The sequence below is a fragment of the Vespula pensylvanica genome, chromosome 6 (genome assembly GCF_014466175.1).
Source record: "Vespula pensylvanica isolate Volc-1 chromosome 6, ASM1446617v1, whole genome shotgun sequence".
Lineage (NCBI taxonomy): Eukaryota > Metazoa > Arthropoda > Insecta > Hymenoptera > Vespidae > Vespula > Vespula pensylvanica.
The window spans coordinates 6,591,667-6,610,025 of NC_057690.1; the positions used below are offsets into that span (position 1 = coordinate 6,591,667).

Below are 18,359 nucleotides of genomic sequence, written 5' to 3' on the forward strand. Positions count from 1 at the left end.
AACACTTTAGCCACTTCTAACATTTTGATAATTCAGCCGATCCTTGTTTTCTTAACGTTTTGTATGTAGCTAACATCTACTCATTGCGAACAGAGAACATCGAGCATAATTACGTGCATGCGTTCTCATAATTATCGAGCATCGCGGATTAGCCCTTTAAATTTGATCGAATCGTACGTAAACAGGCGAGAGGAAGAGAGAAATAATACGAGCTTACGTGTGTCCGTAATACAGGAAGTTATGGACGTTTGTACGAAGCGGCTCAAATTGGTCTGCTCGCTAATAAACATAATTAAAGTGTAATCTTCGATATTGCGAGTTTTGATGTTATCCTTAGCGTTCTTCGAAACGGTACCTCGTTCATTATGATACTTTTAATTCGTTCAGCGATTAAAAAAGAGCATGAGCATGTCAATCGTAATCTTTCAATTTTTTTGATACGTATTATTGTGACGATTACTTAGAAAAAAAAGAATAGAAAAAGCGGTAAAAGGAAAATGTTAAAATTCTAATTGTATTTTGATTGACATATTTGAGTGATAAACGGGTAAATAGGAAACGTGAAAAATTGATCGTTACTTCGTGTAATACGAGTTAATCGATTCTTCAATGATGAGCACGAGTGTCTTGTCGTTCATTATTATCGCAAAGGCATAAATATTTCAACGAGCTATCGACTGTATTGGATTACCTATAGCGCCGCTAATCTCCGATATTCTCCACGCGCGGGAATACCTACAGGCGTCAAAGGAGGAACGATTAATCCATTATCGAGGCAAGTATGGTATACTTGAAAAAAGAGAAAATCGTGTTAATATTACAGTCTGTGAAGGAATACCTCTTAATGAATAACGAAAAGATCGATTAAATTTCGTTCGGTTAAATTAAAGTCATGTTAGGCAAAAGAAGAATCTGTAGATCTATCGTTTCTATATTTCGTTCACCAAGAATAAACACTTCGTTACACGCGCAACTTTAATGTACACACGTAGATGTCATGTTGTTCTATAAAAAAAAAAAAAAAAGAAATAAAAGGAAAAAAGAAACGAAGTAACGATTGGTCGAGTGGCTAGCAAAAAATAAAATATTGCGATCGATGACAAGGTCAGCAACGATTCACGAATAGCTGATCGGCTGCTAGTAGGAGGATCAGACGAAAGCTCAAACAAGACGCGTGCGTGCTATCGGTTAGGTAGATGCGATCCAAGGACATATATTTTGGCATAGATAGATCGCGTTGTGGACGTAGGATATGGCTGAGGGACCTCTTAAAATACACCCCTGGGATCGAGATGAGAGAAAGAGAGAGAGAGAGAGAAAGAGAAAGAGGGAGAGAGGGAGAGAGAGAGAGAGAGAAAGAGAAAGAAAGTTAGTGGAAGGTGTATAAGAGAAAAAAAAGTTCCTACGTAGAAGGGAGGAAAAAGATCCACGAGTGAGTGAGAAAGATAGAAAGAGAAAGAGAAAGAAAGAGATAGATGGATAGAGAGAAAAGGGCGACGCCCTCGCGACGGATTTCGAACGCGGCCATTGCGCTGAGAGGGCGTGGCTGCGCAGACGCTTGAAAAGAAAAATCCTCGCTCGCGGGATGAAAAGCAGCGCGGCGCGCGTCGCGCCGTCCGATGCTCTCGACGCTACGAAAAAATCGGAGAGGGTGGTCTGGACGCTCGGGTAGGTGGTGAGAGAGGATGCCTGGCTAAGAGAGAAACGAAAGAGGGAGGAAAATGCGCACGAGCGGTCAAAGAGGGCGCCTTTTCGCTCGACAGAGCGCGCACTTTTCGGGACGAGGCTTTATCCTCCTCTCTCTATCTCTCTCTCTCTCTCTCTCTTCCTCTCTATTTCTCTTTCTCTCTTCTTGCTTCCCTCCATTCTCCCTTTTCTACCTCTTCGTACCCCGAGCTGCCTCGCCGTCACGGTAACCACCACTGGCTCGATGGTTTCTATCTCTCTCTCTCTCTCTCTCTCTCTCTCTCTCACTCTTTCTCTTTTCCCCTTCCTCTTTCACATTGCTAGGATGACGAGGAACGTGTACGTGCGAGCACTTATACGTGCGCAAGAGAAAATGAGAGAAAGCCATGTGCGTGGATGAGAGAAAGGGAGAGAGGGAGAGAGCGAGAGGGAGAGAGGAAGAGCAAGCATCAAAATTATTTTCCAACGGGTAACACTGCAGCGCCTCGCGGTACCAGCCGAAATTTCAGCCCTTTAATTTCAGATGGTATGATAATTCGCAACGATATTTCACGCGAGTCTGGAAGCAGGCTCAACGTGGGTTTTATTGCGGCCGTCCCGAGGGCTGAAAACGCAAAAATTTTACGGAATTGCCGAAAGAGATCGGCGAGTAAACGGGGAATAGACGTATAGATGGTCTATGGGAAAATGCTCGTTAATTAAGCTAGATAAAATTTTGAATAAGGATAGGCTATGTTAGTTCGCATACATTCGGAATTGAATGATTCGGAACACGTTGCCTTGAATCGGAGTCTATTCTAAAAGAGAACCCTCTGAGAGATAGCCCTTCGTTCTCGCGTTTGATCTAACATTACACGAGGAAAGCATACTATTCACCGTTTGGCCTCTCAAAGAATTAACGAATAATCTATTGTCCTTTCCCCTTTTATCTTGTTTCTGTTGTTAATTATTCTATTCGAGTCTTTCTTTAAACGTACTTTCCTCCCTGTTTATTTCTATTATAAAAAATTCAAAGGATTATATTATTAGTTATTTACGTTTATAAAATTTTCGTATGTATTACGCGTTGAGTTACAGAAAAATCTTTAATGCGTTCGTTGTTTTTTTTTTTTTTGTGATTTACCCCAACACGATATCGTACTATTCCGTGTAACAATCGGATCACGCGAAATCCACATACAAACGGGATTTTATCAAAATTATGAAAATAGTTCGTAACTGGAGATTACATTCCTCTGTGTTTCCATATTTTATATTTGCATCGTTTTGTTTCAACGAAATTTCGTTTCTTTTTCTAACAAACATAATCTTTCGTTCCTTTGTCTGATAAACGAAATTATAATGATTTTCAATAAGATTGATAAAAAATTCTAAAAGATCGTTCAAATACTTCGAATCTTATGATTCTAGTAAAGGATCGATCAATCGGTCACAGAGAGTTTCCTTGATGTCTGATCGCTAACGCGCTTGGATGAGGGTGAAAACGGGCTAAATATTCTTGTCTGCTACGGCATTCACGGTAGGAAAGAGGAGAAACGTTCGCGTGGGAGGAAAGGGTGGACTATCCAGAAATTTTATCCCCTGGACAGTGCAAAGCGACGCAATTTCGTTTCGGACGGTGTATGGAAGGGGCAGAGGGGGAAGAGGAAAAGAGACAAGGGTAGTCGAAACGACAGGGGAGAGGCGGCAATTTTTTAAAATTAAGGCTGTTAAACCTAATCTCCAGGTGTGCCGGCGCACGCGCTGTAGAAATCGTAAAAACTCTGCTGTTTCCAACCCCGCGTTTCTCGCCCTCATTCTCTCTTTCTCTCTCTCTCTCTCCCTTTCTCTTTTCGTACTCCCACTACACCCTCCAAAGCCCTCGGCGTCTCTTCGTTCCGTACTTTCGTCCGCTTGGTGACGCCGCCTACGGTGTCCCTGACGTCCCTCGACGGTTGTTAAATTGCCGCACGAAACGTTCTTAATGTCCGCGGCGGTAGTCTGAGTCTTTTTCTCTACATTTCCTCCTCCCTAGCAACCTTTCAAGCCTCCACACCCTTCTCCTCCCCTACCTTGTAGGACGACTCTCTTGCTCACTTTTCTTCTCTTTTCCTTTTCCGGATTCTGTTTTCTGTGGAATCGATTTTCTTTTATATCCCTGCCGGGAGGCTCTTCTGGTTCTCGCGTAAACGAGCACGATGGTGGTCGAAACGCCATCGTCGCCATCGTGAGAACCTAGCGTGAAAGAAAGAGATAGAAAGCGAGATGCGACGAACGTAGGATTACGAGCGGCTGTGGTACGATAAACGTCCGAATTATGTCGGTTATCAGCTATGAAGCGTGATTCTCGCGATTGTACGAGTACGAAACATATGTATATGTGGTAGATATTCAACGACAGTAACATCTTTGGTAGATTGTAAAGTTTTGCCGTTTATCGCACCCCTGTGCGATTTTACGTGAATAAGACAATTTTGGTTTACAGCATTTGCCCATTATTTTTTTCATACCGAAAATTCTGCCGATCTTTGAAATCATATTTTAAGATCGTATAAAGATTTTTACAGAAAAAAATTAAATATTATAGTAGGACAAATGATTTGTATTACATAGAAAATGAATGTTTGAAATGTTTGTTTATTTGTATCACGCGTGTTATCAAAACAAAATTCAAAAAGCAAGAGCTTCAAATGTTTCCTCAAAGTATTTCATTGTATAGAATAAAATAAATTCAAAAGTATCGGAAACAAAGAAAGATAAAGAATGAAAAAGAATAAAAAAAAAAAAAGAAAAGAAAGAAAAAGAAAAAGAAAAAAAGAAAAAGAAAAAGAAAAAGAAAAAAGAAAAAGAAAAGAAAAAAGAAAAGAAAAAAAGAAAAGAAAGAAAAAGAAAAGAAAGAAAAAGAAAAATCCTGACGGCAATATCGAAATCTCCCGGTTAATCGCGTTCAAAAGGGGTTGAAAAGGGCGAACGAAGCGCCGCGCGACGGTGGCCTTATTCGGGGATTTTCCAGTCTCAGCCGGTAGGGTAGAGCACGACAAGCGTTTTCTCTTAAGAGAACTGTTACCGACGTCGTCCGGCGGATGCCTAGATACGGCCATCTTGGAAAAACAAAAGCGTCACAGCGACGTAGGAAAAACAAAATGAAGGCGCTTGCGCCGCCGCTTCGGTATTGAGCGAGGCCGCCGGCGCCTTTTTGCATTTTAACCCTCTCCATTCCACCCCCTGTCGTCTTCCCACCATCGTTCGGCTAGCCCCACCACAGCGTCGAACAGCCAAGCTATGATGTGCCCCTTCGCCATCGGCCTCCCTCGTCGTTCTCGTGATCGCCGACTCTCCTCTTCCTCTTCCTCTCTTTCTCTTCCTCTTCCTCCTCTTCTTCCTGCTGCCACCGTTTTCTCCACCCTGCAGCCGATCTCTACCGCTACGTCGATCGTTCCGAGCGTCGGCTTTTTTTGCATTCTAACGCGTTTTTAAACGAACGAAAAAATAAATCTCGTTTACCCGTTCGATTATGTCTTCGAGTAATTAATAACGATGATTATTCCTACGTCTAATTAATCGCTTGGGGTATCTAAATCATTTATCCTTTTTGTTTTCTTTTTTATTTTACCTATTTTCGACGTTTCTTCGAGGTTGTACAGACGTTTCTTCCAAATCGATTATCCTTTCTTAAACAAAGAAGGGAGAATATTTGTCTTAAGGGAGAGCCGACACTGCCTGGGGTAGCAACTTCTGGCTTTCCTAGTGTCCATAGTAACGTGGCGCCCTCTTTTTTTGAGCGACAGTACAGGTTCTCTTAATAAATCGATTAAACGTAGTAGACGTTTGATTTTATATTCCTTTCGTTCACGATTCCCTTTGTTACTGATTGATCGTGGGATCTAATTGAAAAAGAAAATTAATGATAAATTATTTTCTACTTGTTTCCACGTTATTTTCACTAAAATATTAATTATATTAAAAAAGAGATCATACGAAAGATAATATTTTGCAAGACTGAAGCGAAGTTAGAAAAGAGCAAGCTCGGTTTTCTAAGAAAAAATTGAGGAATGCAGCTCGGAAGGCAAGAGAGTAATATGTGCTTTATAATGCGCGCCTGAGAAAAAGGAATAAAAACTGAGGAAATGTTTTCGCAAGCGTGTAGTACCCGCGGGGGTGGCAAGCCAGCGGTCTCTCTTAATAATCTCACATTCTTAAGCACGTTGACTTAATTTACATTTTAACCGTTTTGCCAGGAAAAAGGACGGAAAAGAGGAAAGGAAAAAAAAAGAAAGCAAAAAATTCCGTCCTTTCCAGAGACGCCTTAAGTCTCTGTGCCTACGATTATTTTTTTTCTTGCCTCCGACGTTTTCTTTCATGCCAAGAGATCGTGGTTTTTTATTTCTTATGATGCAAACATGCTTCCCTAGACGTTACAGAATGCAAATCTTCCATCTACACCAACCGGTTTTCGAAACGATTATATAAAATAAGATTACACAATCATCTTTTCTTTTTCTTTCAAGAGTATTTTGAAACACTTTAAATTATGAATAATTGATGATCCTTTGTCGCGTGTGCGCGTGTATTATATTGAAAAAATTATAATCGATAATCAAATTAAACGTTACAAGATTTAAAAATAATATTTTATTCCGAAATTGATAATCGTGTAACACCAGAGAAAAATAATTTATCGAATAATATTAAGTATAAAACGGTAGAATTCTCTTTTAAAATTTAATAACTCATAATTTATGTAGCTACGCTCAACGTCTCCAAAAGTCTTCAAAATGATCTTTCTTAATATTCTTTCACGAGCTGCTGCTTCCCCCATCGAGTGCGCATTTATTAAGGCTTCTTATCCTCCTTCCCCCATGTCGATCCACACATGCTTGTAGGTTGGCGCGCTTATGGTCGTGTGTGTATATGTGTGCGTTCATCCCCACCATACTCTGTATTCCCCACTCTAGATCCTTCCCTAGCCCTTTCATAGAACACAGTGGTGGGGTAGCGCGATTAGATGCTGGAGGGAGGTTAGATGAAAGTTTAGATAAAATCCAGGGTGCGTCAACCAACGTTGGAAGCACTCTTGCATCAGAACGAAACGTAGTCTTAGAAAATCATTTTATCGTTAATGAAAAAAAAAAAAGATTATTTTCTAACATCTATCATATTGATTATTTCTCTTTCGTTGAATTTATTAGTCATTAACTCAGAAAACATCATCCATATAATACGAACGCGTTCGGATTAAATGATAATGTATCATTTAATAATCACGTAATATTACACGCGCATAATCAATCTAATAAATTTAATTGTATTTTACCTATAATGCACGTACAATATCGGCGGTAGCGTGAATTAATTCGTATAATCGTAGAATTATTAGTACCAGAGAAGAATCGTATATTAACGGGAAGTGAATCGTACGAGGAAAATTTTCCTGGCTGAAATCGGTGAACGTCGAAGAGATCAAAATCGTATCGCCGAATTCGATATAGCAAATTCGTGCCAATAAATATAGATTATCACTCTTGCGAGAATATCTTTTGAAGAATAGTTTGAGATTTTTGTGCCTTTCACAATCAGATCCGGAGTATCGAATTTTTTGGGGTGAAAAAAATTTTTCTCTTCCGAACTAGCCGACAGAAACAGACAGAAAGAAAGAGAGAAAGAGAGAAAGAGAAAGAAAGAGAGAGAAAAAGAGAAATGGCAGGAGCGTTGCAGTCTGTCGGCTGCGCCGACGTTGCATCGCGCATTATTTAATGGACGGTTTTTCGCTTTGTTCGGCCGACTCATTAACCACGGGGCCTCCCGATTGTACTTTGCGTCGGTTCTCCGTTGCAGCAGCAGTGGTGAACCGACGCCCGGTCGTCGCAGCAGCGTGTGCGCGCGCGTTCATTCGTGACAGAGAAAGAGAGAGGGTTTGAGGGGTGCAGTCGCGTCGTTGCATAATGAACAGGACGCGTTGCCTCTCTTTTTCTCTCTCTCTCTCACTTCTCCGTTCCTTTTTTTCCTCTTCTTCGTCTCTCTCGTCAACCCCTTTGGCTCTCTTTCTCGTTGACGACTCTTCTCTCGTTCTCTATCTCTTTTCTCTTTCTCTCTCTCTCTTTCTCTCTTCTTCTCTCTCAACTCTTTTATCTCGCTCATCAACCCATTATTCCTCCGTATTACGTTACGTCGCTATGTCGCTTTTCGGTGTGAGCGAGCTATTCGCGTTTCCTGTCTCTCTTTCTTTCTCTTTCTCTCTCACTCACTTTTGCGAATGTATATGAGAGAGAAAAAGAGAAAGAGAAAGAGAGAGAGAGAGAGAGCAAACGTCGAGAGTCGGCCTCCGACCCTCTTCGATCCTATCGTCCTTTCGTTTTTGATGCTTCCGCAAAAGAGAGAAATGCGTTTTGCCTGAGGATGACGACAACGACAACGACAACTGCGACGGCAGCGGCGACGACGACGACGACGACGTTGACGACGACGACGACGACGATGATGACGACTGCAACGAACGAGTTTGAATCACCATGCGAATGCGAACATCCATGTAAAAGCGGCGTACCAGCTCGCGGAAAATCTGATTTTCTTTTGGCTCGTTGCGATAAAAACGTGCGTTGACTCCGGTTTGTTTCGTTTCGTTCGTACCAACTCTCTATCGCTCTGTCCCTCTTTCTCTTTAATTCACTGTCTTCTGTATGTTTTCTCTTTATGCAAAAGCTTTGATATCTATTTTGTTTACAGGCGAGGTCGCAAATTAGAATGAGATGTACGCGAGAAAGTCATCTTATCGTCCAACATCTTTTTTACTTTGCATCTCGCGGGACCAATAAGCTTCTCGATTCTCCGAGTTTTTCTTTGATATTTTTCAGATTGCTGGAATCCGGAGTGGACTTTTCCTTCATCACGAGACGGACGAACTTTAATATGTTTATAAAATTCACATTTATAGATCGAAAAGGTTATTTAAAGATTCGACCAAATATCGGTAAGTATATTTTCATCGGTTTTCACATTTACCGTTTTTTATCTTATGAATGGATTCAGAAGAAACGAGTTTTCATTAGGTACCCAAGAGAAAATCGGCCAATGAAGAATTCCACGATGAATGATAAAGTCTTGTCTCTATGGAGTTCAGATAACTTCATATAAATCTCATTGGCAGGCGGGCGCAGGACTGTAATATTTTTATCTAGCTCTCTTTGTTCTTAATTATTTCATTACCCCATCCTCTCGTGGTTCAATTTCGATTTAGTTCTTTGATATTGCAAAAACGGTAGTATTCTATCGATCTCTCTCAGTTGTACGGTTACTTTGCTTTGCTCGTCTCACATAAATGTCCAAAACGAACAGTATTTACTCTTTCTTTCTCGCTTTATGGAGAAATATATTTGTCGTAATCAGATTAAATACACTATTGATTATCGAAATTTTATCTATATAGTTATACGCACGGAAAAGCGTACGATGTATCGTGATTTTAACGAAGACAAGCAAGTATTCATCGTGATCCCGTATCATATAGAAAGTTAATTATTTATAAACGGAAACGTGATCCATATCAATGTGCTCTATATAACAATGGACCTACCATTCGTATTCTCAAAAGAACAATTAACGAGAGAAAAGATATCTCTAATAAGCCGCATTTATGCTGACTATTTTCAGACTCAAGGAAGGAGTGTAGGACTGGAAACTATGTAAAAAGTTCGACAGGTTGGCCGGTAGAAAACCGCAGCGATCGGTGTTAGTCGGGTTTCCAAGAGTTGCTACGGTCGAATTTGGAAAGAGGACTACGATGAAAATGGAACGCAACTTTACAACATGGACAGACACGTACAGGCGTGACAGGGTGCTGCCCTCTGCGGGCTAAAATTAGAGGGTGCTGTCCGAAGTTCTCCGCTACACGTTTGCATTTCCTATGCACTATTTCCCACGTGTGGGTGCGTACAGTCCAGTACGAAAGCTGGATACCTCACCGCAAACGAGATACACACGTTGCGGATTCACGGACTCGCTGATGCAATATTTCTATCAGTTTACCGTGCCGGAATATGAAACAAAAAAAAAAGGAAGACTGGACCGCGTGGTTGAGTGGCGAGAGAGTGAGAGAAAGAGAAAAAACGATAGGGTGGGTAAGAGATGGCTGATAGAGAGGGAGGAAAAAATGCTTTCGGCTTTCTACGCTCGCCCAAATATTTTCGTTTTGTTCTACGCGCTCCTGGCGCTTTTCAAAATCGATCTTCCATTATCGTCCGATTCTCCTCTATAGGTCCGCTGTAACCGAAATTGAAAGTTTACGCGGTACATCCCCCTCTCCACGTTTATTTATCGTATATGAACTCATTTTGTAGTCTATCACTATTTTCGTCTTAGTATTTACTTATCTACTTAGATTAGATCGATGACGTGCAAGATGTATTTATTTGCACATACGAAACATTTATATCAACGAGCATCGTCAATTATGAGAAGAAATATCAAAGAAGGAAAGATTAATTGATCGATTCAAAATGATCTTTGGAAGGAACAGAACTAAATATATCGTTCAATGTTTTCCAACTCCGAAGACGTGTCGCGGTCAGCCTATTGAGAAATTTTTACCTCCTGGGCATCGCGACTCTAATTATTCTTTCTTTGACCTTACATAAAAAAGATACGGTCGATCAAAGATAAAACTTTTATACAAGAAAAAGAAATCTCTGTCTCTAAGGGACTTTTGCGAAGGACTGTATCCGTGTATCCGGTGTACCCTCTCCAGAGGCATTAGACGCAGTGTATCGGCGGCCGTGCTCGTGCGCGAGTATTAGACACCATGCCCACAGCTCATTTGCCAACTCCGGCAAATTTACCAAATTTAAATGCAAAATCGGCCGGTGCTCCGTCGCTTCGTGAGCGCCTGGCTGAGAGCGAGATAGAAAGAGAAAGAGATAGAGATGGCGAAGGAGAAAGAGGGGAATGTAGAAGAGGTGGATGGATCGAGCAAGAGAGAGAAAGAGATGAAAATAGAGAGAGAGCTAAAGGGAATAGAAACGGTAGACCGAGAGGGTAGTGGCCGCTGTTGGAATAGGATGGACGGATAGCGAACGAGCGTGAATCTGTAAGAGAGAAAGAGAGATAGAGAGGGAAAGAGAGCGGGAGAGAGAGGAAGAGAGAGAGAGAGAGAGAGAGAGAGAGAGAGAGGGTGGACAGAATATAGATGGATAGAGGCGCGATAGTGGAGCGTGCGCGGGAGAATGAGAGGTAGAAACTCGTCGGTAGTAGGAAACTCAAATGGTCGCAATGGTGCAGTATAGTAGTCGGCTGGTTGTCAGAAGCAGCGTGCGATTGGTTCACCGGGTATGCCTGGCCTTTCTACCTTTCCTACGTCGTTCCTGCCTCGTTCCTCTCACTTCCGTCTCCCTTTTCTCATTTCAGATAACTCGCGCGAGTCCTTTTGGCTATTTGCTTTCGTTCTTCACGATGGCTTTTTTATCAGCTGATTTTTCTATTTCTTTCGAATTCTATCGACTTTTCTCAGATACTTGATAGACGTTTAGAATCTAATGAATATAGTATCAGCTGTTAAATCACTATATCTCGATTGTCTGCTTACGAAGAGAAACGATATAGCGGCAACAACAGGATAGCGAGTTTGTTAGGCCTGTTAGATTTCGTACCATGTGACGGGTTTAGTTGAATTTTTCTTAGAGAACGTTAACATGTTATGGAAATTATGTCTCTTTAAATAAAAACAACAAAAACATATAAAAAGAGATGAAAATATACAGATATCGTATATTCGAAAGATTAAAAAAAACGGTGAATGGCTATTTATTATTTCAGAACGGTGAATGTAATGAGAGAATGAAAAAAATTGTTAATCGATAAAATACAGTTAGCACTATCTCGACTGATCTTTTCCAAAAACTTTTCGTATCGTTTCTCCTTTTATGTAAACCACGAACATTGCCAAAGGGTTAGCAATTATTATTCTCCATGCACTTCTCGCCGTTTTGTTGTTCATTGGCTCGACCGTTTATTATTCATCGTTCGTCATATAGAGGTGCACGTTACATACTGTGCGACGTAACGACGTGGCCCGGGATACATGTCGTGTGCCCCGCGTTGTTTTACACAATGTTACAACCGGCTGACGTACTACCGGCCGGGGCATAAAGGCGTATAAGAGAAGGACAGAGCGAGGGCCGCATGTTCAGGGCTGCGTTAAAACGACGAACTTGTTTCACCGAATGTAGAATTATGCTACGTTTGTTTCGGATCTTTCATAAAAATGGACTTTGAGGAAGGTATTGTTTCTTGTAAATTTCATTATCGTGTGTTATTATTACGATACTTCAATTATGTAATAGAAAATTATCTTAAGCTGTAGAATAAGGAAAAGGATACATACGTTAAATACAAGATGTAAAAAATAATGAAAATGTATCTTGTGATACTATGTAACAAGAGAGAAAAAGTCTTAAACAGGTAAAGTTTGATATTAATAGAGGAAATCCGGCGTGCCGTGCTGCGGTAAATATATCTCGGTTCTTCTTCATGCTTTCTCGTTCCACCGCGGTAATTTTTAATCCTAGAGAAATTTATGAAACAGTCCGTATTTCATTATACGCCGTAATAAAGATGTAGATAGATAATCATGGAAGTCCTTAATTAAAATCATTACTTTCGTTGGTAAAAGTTTGAAACGCGTGGGACTCTTTTTGGTCGTGTTCTTGTTCACGTGTCTCGTGACATAGAGATTTTATTTTTGAAGAATCGTTTAGAAAAATGATCATTAAAAAAAAAGTAATAAAATCGAAGTATCGACGATGTTCACGATCTTGCGAAGATGTAAAAAAACTACGAACTATCGTAAATATTTTACAAAGAAATCTCTCTTTACATTATGTATTCGCATTTGGTAATAGCCCTAAGCAAGAATGAAATATGTATGATTACACACATTTCAATATAATTACAATACATTATAATATGCGGTGCAGTCTTCAATTATTCTATGCAAATTCCAAATATGTATATCTAAGAGACTTTTAAAATCGAATGAATGTATTTCGAGATAATATATGAAAGATTCAAAAGAAATATATATATAATATATACTTATAGATATAAAGAAGAACAGAGAGGGATATATAAAAAGAAATTAATAAGCGAAAATGCATAGACAGTAATGAAAATATAATAGTCTACGTTCCCTTTAATATCGAAATTTTGCGAGTTGGATAAAGCTTCCTCGTTTCGGTGATAATTTCGACCGATCAGTAAGGATAGCGTCGCGTTTTGCGTTTCGCACATGTATTTTCTCTTTACTGTTAGCACCTAACAAAAAACTCACGATTGCATGTCACCATGCGCGTGTCCATAAAATAATCGACAAAATAATGGATCGGGTACGTCGACCACTGATTTTATTGCATAAAGAATGTTATTATCCTTTACAATATTCATCATGTTTTTCAGACGCGTACGAATTGCGTTTTTATAATTATCGCGAATGGAACCGTGCGTTAACGCGAGGTATTCGAGTGCGCGAGAGCACACGCGCATGAGTGCTAATGAAACCGATGAAACATTGCACTGTTATACTCATCGAATTCGAATTGACGCAGAGAACGCGAAAGATCTTGCTTGTTACGAGATATAGATTATATTTAAGGCTTAGACGTGTGTGAAGCATATTGAATAGCAGGAAAGAAAACGACTATGCGTATCGATCGCAAGTTTATTTTGATTATATAAGTTTTCTTCTTTTTTATATATATTGGCGAAACAAATTTTGTAGCTTTGTGTACTATATACGAGAAAAGGTTGCTTGTATGTTTTTCTTTGCGTTTCATTGTTATTTTATCTAAATATACTTATTCTTTGTGACTTTAGTTTAATGAGAAGCAATATCTAATATTCTTTAATATGCTGTAAAAATGCGAAGTAGATCAAATTAATGTTATTTTATTCATCTTTCTTTTTCTTTCTTATTATTATATTCGTTATTGTTTCTTCGACCGACATTTTGTGAACCGAAAACGACACGTGTCATGATGTAACATATGCCTTTTGCTTGTGTTAGATACACGTATAGAAAGAGCTCGAGAAATGGCGGAAAAGAGGAATTTTGTGAAAAAGGGAGGCCGAGAGACTTGAACCATTTATATTCGACCCTCTTAAAATGCGTGGGAATGCGGGCATCATTAACGTTCCTCCCCTTAAGCGTTCCTCACTATTCCTCTTCCTCTCTCTTTCGCTCTCTTTCTCTCTGTGTCTTATGGTTGATGCACGCTCTCCTCGAGCTTTATTAACCAGTTGCGGTGGCCGAGCTCGCGCTATCCAATAAGCTTGTGGCTCGTCTATCTTATCTTTTTTAACGTTTTACAACAAACACGCCTGGTGTTTTTACATATCGGTTTGCGAAAAATGTCTGTAATGCGATAATTTTCTTCCCTTAGAAAATAATTAAGACAAACGAACGATAGATCGAATTTGTCAGAAATTTTTATATTCTTATTTTGCTAAAAATATGTATCAAAAGACAATAAATAACTATGTATCAAAAATAACAATAAAATCTTTTTCTTCGTATCGTGTTTTATTTTCTATGCGTAACGAATATGCAGAATTTAACGATCTCAAAGCGAAAACTCGTTTGAATAGACGGTTTTATAACGAATCCGCAGAGAAGATACCGGAATTATTTTTCGAACGGATGTTTTTGACAAAACAAGTTTCTTGATGGACCACCACGAGGGGGGTAAGACTCGTTTCGATATAAGCAAACGGGTTTCTCGCGTGAAGAAGTAACGTTGGACCACCAGGAGGGATGCTGTATTTCGTGTTGATGCATGATAATGCCCACAGAAAGAAGAGAGGAGAGAGAGAGAGAGAGAGAGAGGGGGGGGAATGATCGTGGTGGTCCAGTTTTTCGGAAGGAACTAAAAGATGAACCAGAAGGACCGGTGTAGACCCCACCTGGACCGAAAGACCCCCAGCCGTCATTCAAGTTTCCATCCGTTACCGTTTGGGTCTCTTTGATATTCAGATTCGTTCGTGTTTCATGAGATCGCAAGGATCTTCTAGTGGCATCGGCTTTGATATATTTTTTGAAACGTCAGTTCCGTCGCGGTCGTTTTCGCGTCCGCTTCGTCGTGCCGCGAGCTAAACAGACAAAACGATACGACTTCTCTGATAAAAGCGTGCGAAAAGCACGAGATTTACTCGTTTCCTTTGACCATCCAGACTACAGTAACGTCATACTGATACGCATCCTGGAGCGCACAAAATAAAAGATAAGTCGATTGAGATCATTTTGTGGTCTTTTTATTTAATTTATTATTAAAATTATCGTTATATTATCGATGCATTTGTTTGTCTTATATTTTGAAATTGATATCGCGTTATGATCAGGTTTAATATTATATTATATCAAAGAGCCACTAAATTTGTAAAATAATTATCCTTTCAAAGAATTAGTATTTCTTCTGTTCACTACGATCGAAAATATGTTCCGTAATGTAAACTCCATAACAACGTGTAGTTGGTCTGCTTGCTAATCTCGTCAACCTACGAATCCGATTATCCGTGAAATTTTGTCTACGACGTTAAACGTTATATATACGATCACATATAACGAAGGTTACCTTCAGGGCGAATCGATAAAGGTCGGCCGTCAGTATTGGTGTCTATAAAATGAAAAAAAAGAAAATAGAAAAAAGAATGATGACAAGCTCTTAGAGGACGATGGACGGGCAGCATCCCGCTAATAATCGGTAAATCGCAAGTTAATTCTATTACGTCGTGAGTGAGAGTGTCCATGCGATTCGCAGGAATAAAAAAGAAAGAAAAGAAAGAGAGGATGAAGAGGATGAGGTGAGAAAGGCGCACACTACCACGTATCTCCGATGCGAAAAGAAAAAAGGAAAAGGAGCTCAGAAAAAGAGGAAAGCGTCACTGTTGTGCGACGGTGAAAGCAGCTTTAAAAGCGATCGCGATGAGCGGAAAAACGAAGCCGGCTGAGTACGCGGGAACAAAATAAAATTGAAATAAAAAGTGGGGGTGAAATCGAAGAATTCGATAAACCTCGAAACCACCTGTCAGGCTTAAATTCGGAATGGAGACGCTCTTTTCTTCTCTCTCATCCTCCCCACAATTCTCGTGGTTTTCTCTCTACGCCGTGAGTTTTTTCTTAACCGATGTGAGAGAGTGCGATACATTGTTCTCGGACTATAAAAAAACGAGAGTTAAGAAGATGCAAGATTTTTCGAAAATGTCGCTTTCTCTCTCTCTTTCTCTCTCTTTTATTTCTTCGTACATTAATTTGATACATTAGAAAATATATTAATAAGATATCGATCATATTTTCAAATCTCTAAGTTATCAATTTACGACGAAATATCCAATTTCGTGTTTACGAAAAAGATCGAGAATCATTATTACGATAAAAAAGTGTAGAGAGTCGTGATGCGAAGAGTTGGTGACGATTAATCAGGACTTTTTTTGCCCAAGCGGAGTAGCTAACTAGCGTAACGAAAACCGCAACAACAAAAAAATTGTGCGGAATCTAGAACGTCCGCGGTGTGATCAAATGGATGAGACGTCGGTGCATCCTCGGTGCGTTTTTGAAACGTAGAGCAAACCCGTTTGCTCACTAGTTCTCGCTCGTGCTTTTGGTGCGAATTGCAACTAAACTAAACCGCGTTTCATCTATCCCATCCACTTCCGTGCTTGACCACCCTCTTCCTCCCCGCTTAGACTCACCCCCTTGACGCTTGAAACACGTATACATTCTCTCTCTCTCTCTCTCTCTCTCACACTCTTTCTCTCTCTCTTTCTCTTACCTTTACTCTCACTCCCTCTCACTTTCCCGCGGGAGAGCGGTTAAAACAAATGAGCGGCCTGTGCCGGCCTTAAATTAGCGCAGGCAGGGGTGGTTTTCACTTCCACCCTTAAATTAGGACTAAGCTTCGTGCCTCCAAGTTTCACGGTTTTGATCGGATGAGTTACTGCTGTTAAAAGTTACGTCGACGAGAATTAACGCACGATCTTATCCGATCAGAGGTTGAAACGACTTTGAAAGACTTCGATGAGAACTCCTATGTAACTCTCCTGTGTTTATAAACAGTACATTCGTTCTAGTGAAAGCGAGAATCGTTATCTCTGAGTAATACGTATTTCTAGGAAATCAACTTAATTTTTTCAGTCCCATGAAGGTCGAAGTTGTAGAAGAGTACGTAAATAACTGGTGACATTCCATGCTGTATTATTATATTCAAAGTCGAGATATTTTACGACTTCATTAAATATAAACACATACATTACAACATGCTAAAGGCATGTGTAAACAGTCTATGTAGAGAGAGAAAGATAGAGAGATATCCATGTATTAAATTTTATAAAATATTTTTAGGGATTTAATCGTGTTATGAGATGAAGGAAAAAAGAAAGCGAAATAAGAAAAACATTTAAAAGCGCGATAAAACATGCGATGATCAATCGATGCCTTTTATTAAAAAATTACTAGACAATATAAACCGTATTTATTTTTTGTGGCATGTGTTCTTCAATATTCGGATAAAAGCACGAATATCGTAGTTTCTCTAAATAATTGAAATAGCTGTAACATTTTATTACAACGAAATATTCCCCACATCTTTACGTTTTTTGGTGTGCATATATGCTATATGTATATGTGCGACGTAATCTCTTCTTTTTAAGTTCTAATTCTATAGCTAACGAAACAGCTATTCTATAGCTAAGAAAAACAATAAAAAAGTGAGTGTCTTAAATGAATAGGGAGCCGTTCTTCGATAATAATTATAAAATGAATTGTCTCTTTCAATATATTTTATTAATTTAATACGTGGATTATAATTTATGATAACAATCCGAAAGAATAACATCTTTCACGTTGTTGTCAGAAAAAAGACGATTTTTCTATTTCCTTGAAAACCTCGCCGAGCTGAGAAAAGGCGAGGAAAAATAAGCCAGCACTTTTCCTTCGCACCATCGCACACGTGGTAAAGAAAGAACTCTCACACACGAACACATGTATGCATTTCCCGCGGCGTTTTTCCTTTCTACGTTAATCCGAGTTCTCAAGCGAGAAATCTACGAAAGGAGAAAGGGAGCGTTACGCACGCCCGATTTCACGCGTTTCACCGCTAATCACGGACCTAATTGCCTTTCCAAAGCCTCTTTCTCTTTTTCTCTCTCTTTCTTACTTTTTCTCCCCTTTTAATGTTTTCCGTCGAGAAAAGTTATACGTACGGATATCGAGACCGATCACGGTCGGCTCACAAAGAGAAGGGAATGATTTTCGTGAGACCATCACGGACGAAGACATATATTTGAAAGCTTATAAGGGCAAAGTAGGAGGGGGTGAAAATCGAGGGAAATCGAGGATGGCCGAGAGGGTGGTAAAGTCGAGCGTAGGTGGAGTTTGAAATCAGTCGCGGAGGTGCGCGGAATCGCGCTTAATCCAATAGTGGTCCTTAATAATCGAATAAAGCCTGCACGGAGAATCGCGTCTAAGCAGACCGGTAGGGTGGTTCCGGGGGATATGGTCGACGCTCGGAGGGTGGCAAGAGGGTGGTAGTGTGCCCGAGGAAATCCAGCTATTCCTCTCTCTCTGTCTCTCTTTCTCTCTGTCTCTCTATATATATGTGTGTGTGTATGCGTGTATATGTGTGGTGTATGTATGTATGTATGTATGTATATATATA

General features: G+C 39.9%; 1 long non-coding RNA gene across 1 annotated transcript in view; it reads left to right on the plus strand.

Moving 5' to 3' along the window:
* LOC122629967 overlaps window positions 1-10,784 on the plus strand; it is a 51,260-nt gene extending 40,476 nt beyond the window's left edge. Inside the window, exons 2-3 of the long non-coding RNA XR_006327383.1 lie at window positions 8,517-8,632; window positions 9,313-10,784. This is a non-coding gene — a long non-coding RNA (uncharacterized LOC122629967). The remainder of the gene's footprint in view (window positions 1-8,516; window positions 8,633-9,312) is intronic.
* The last annotated feature ends 7,575 nt before the right edge of the window (window positions 10,785-18,359 follow it).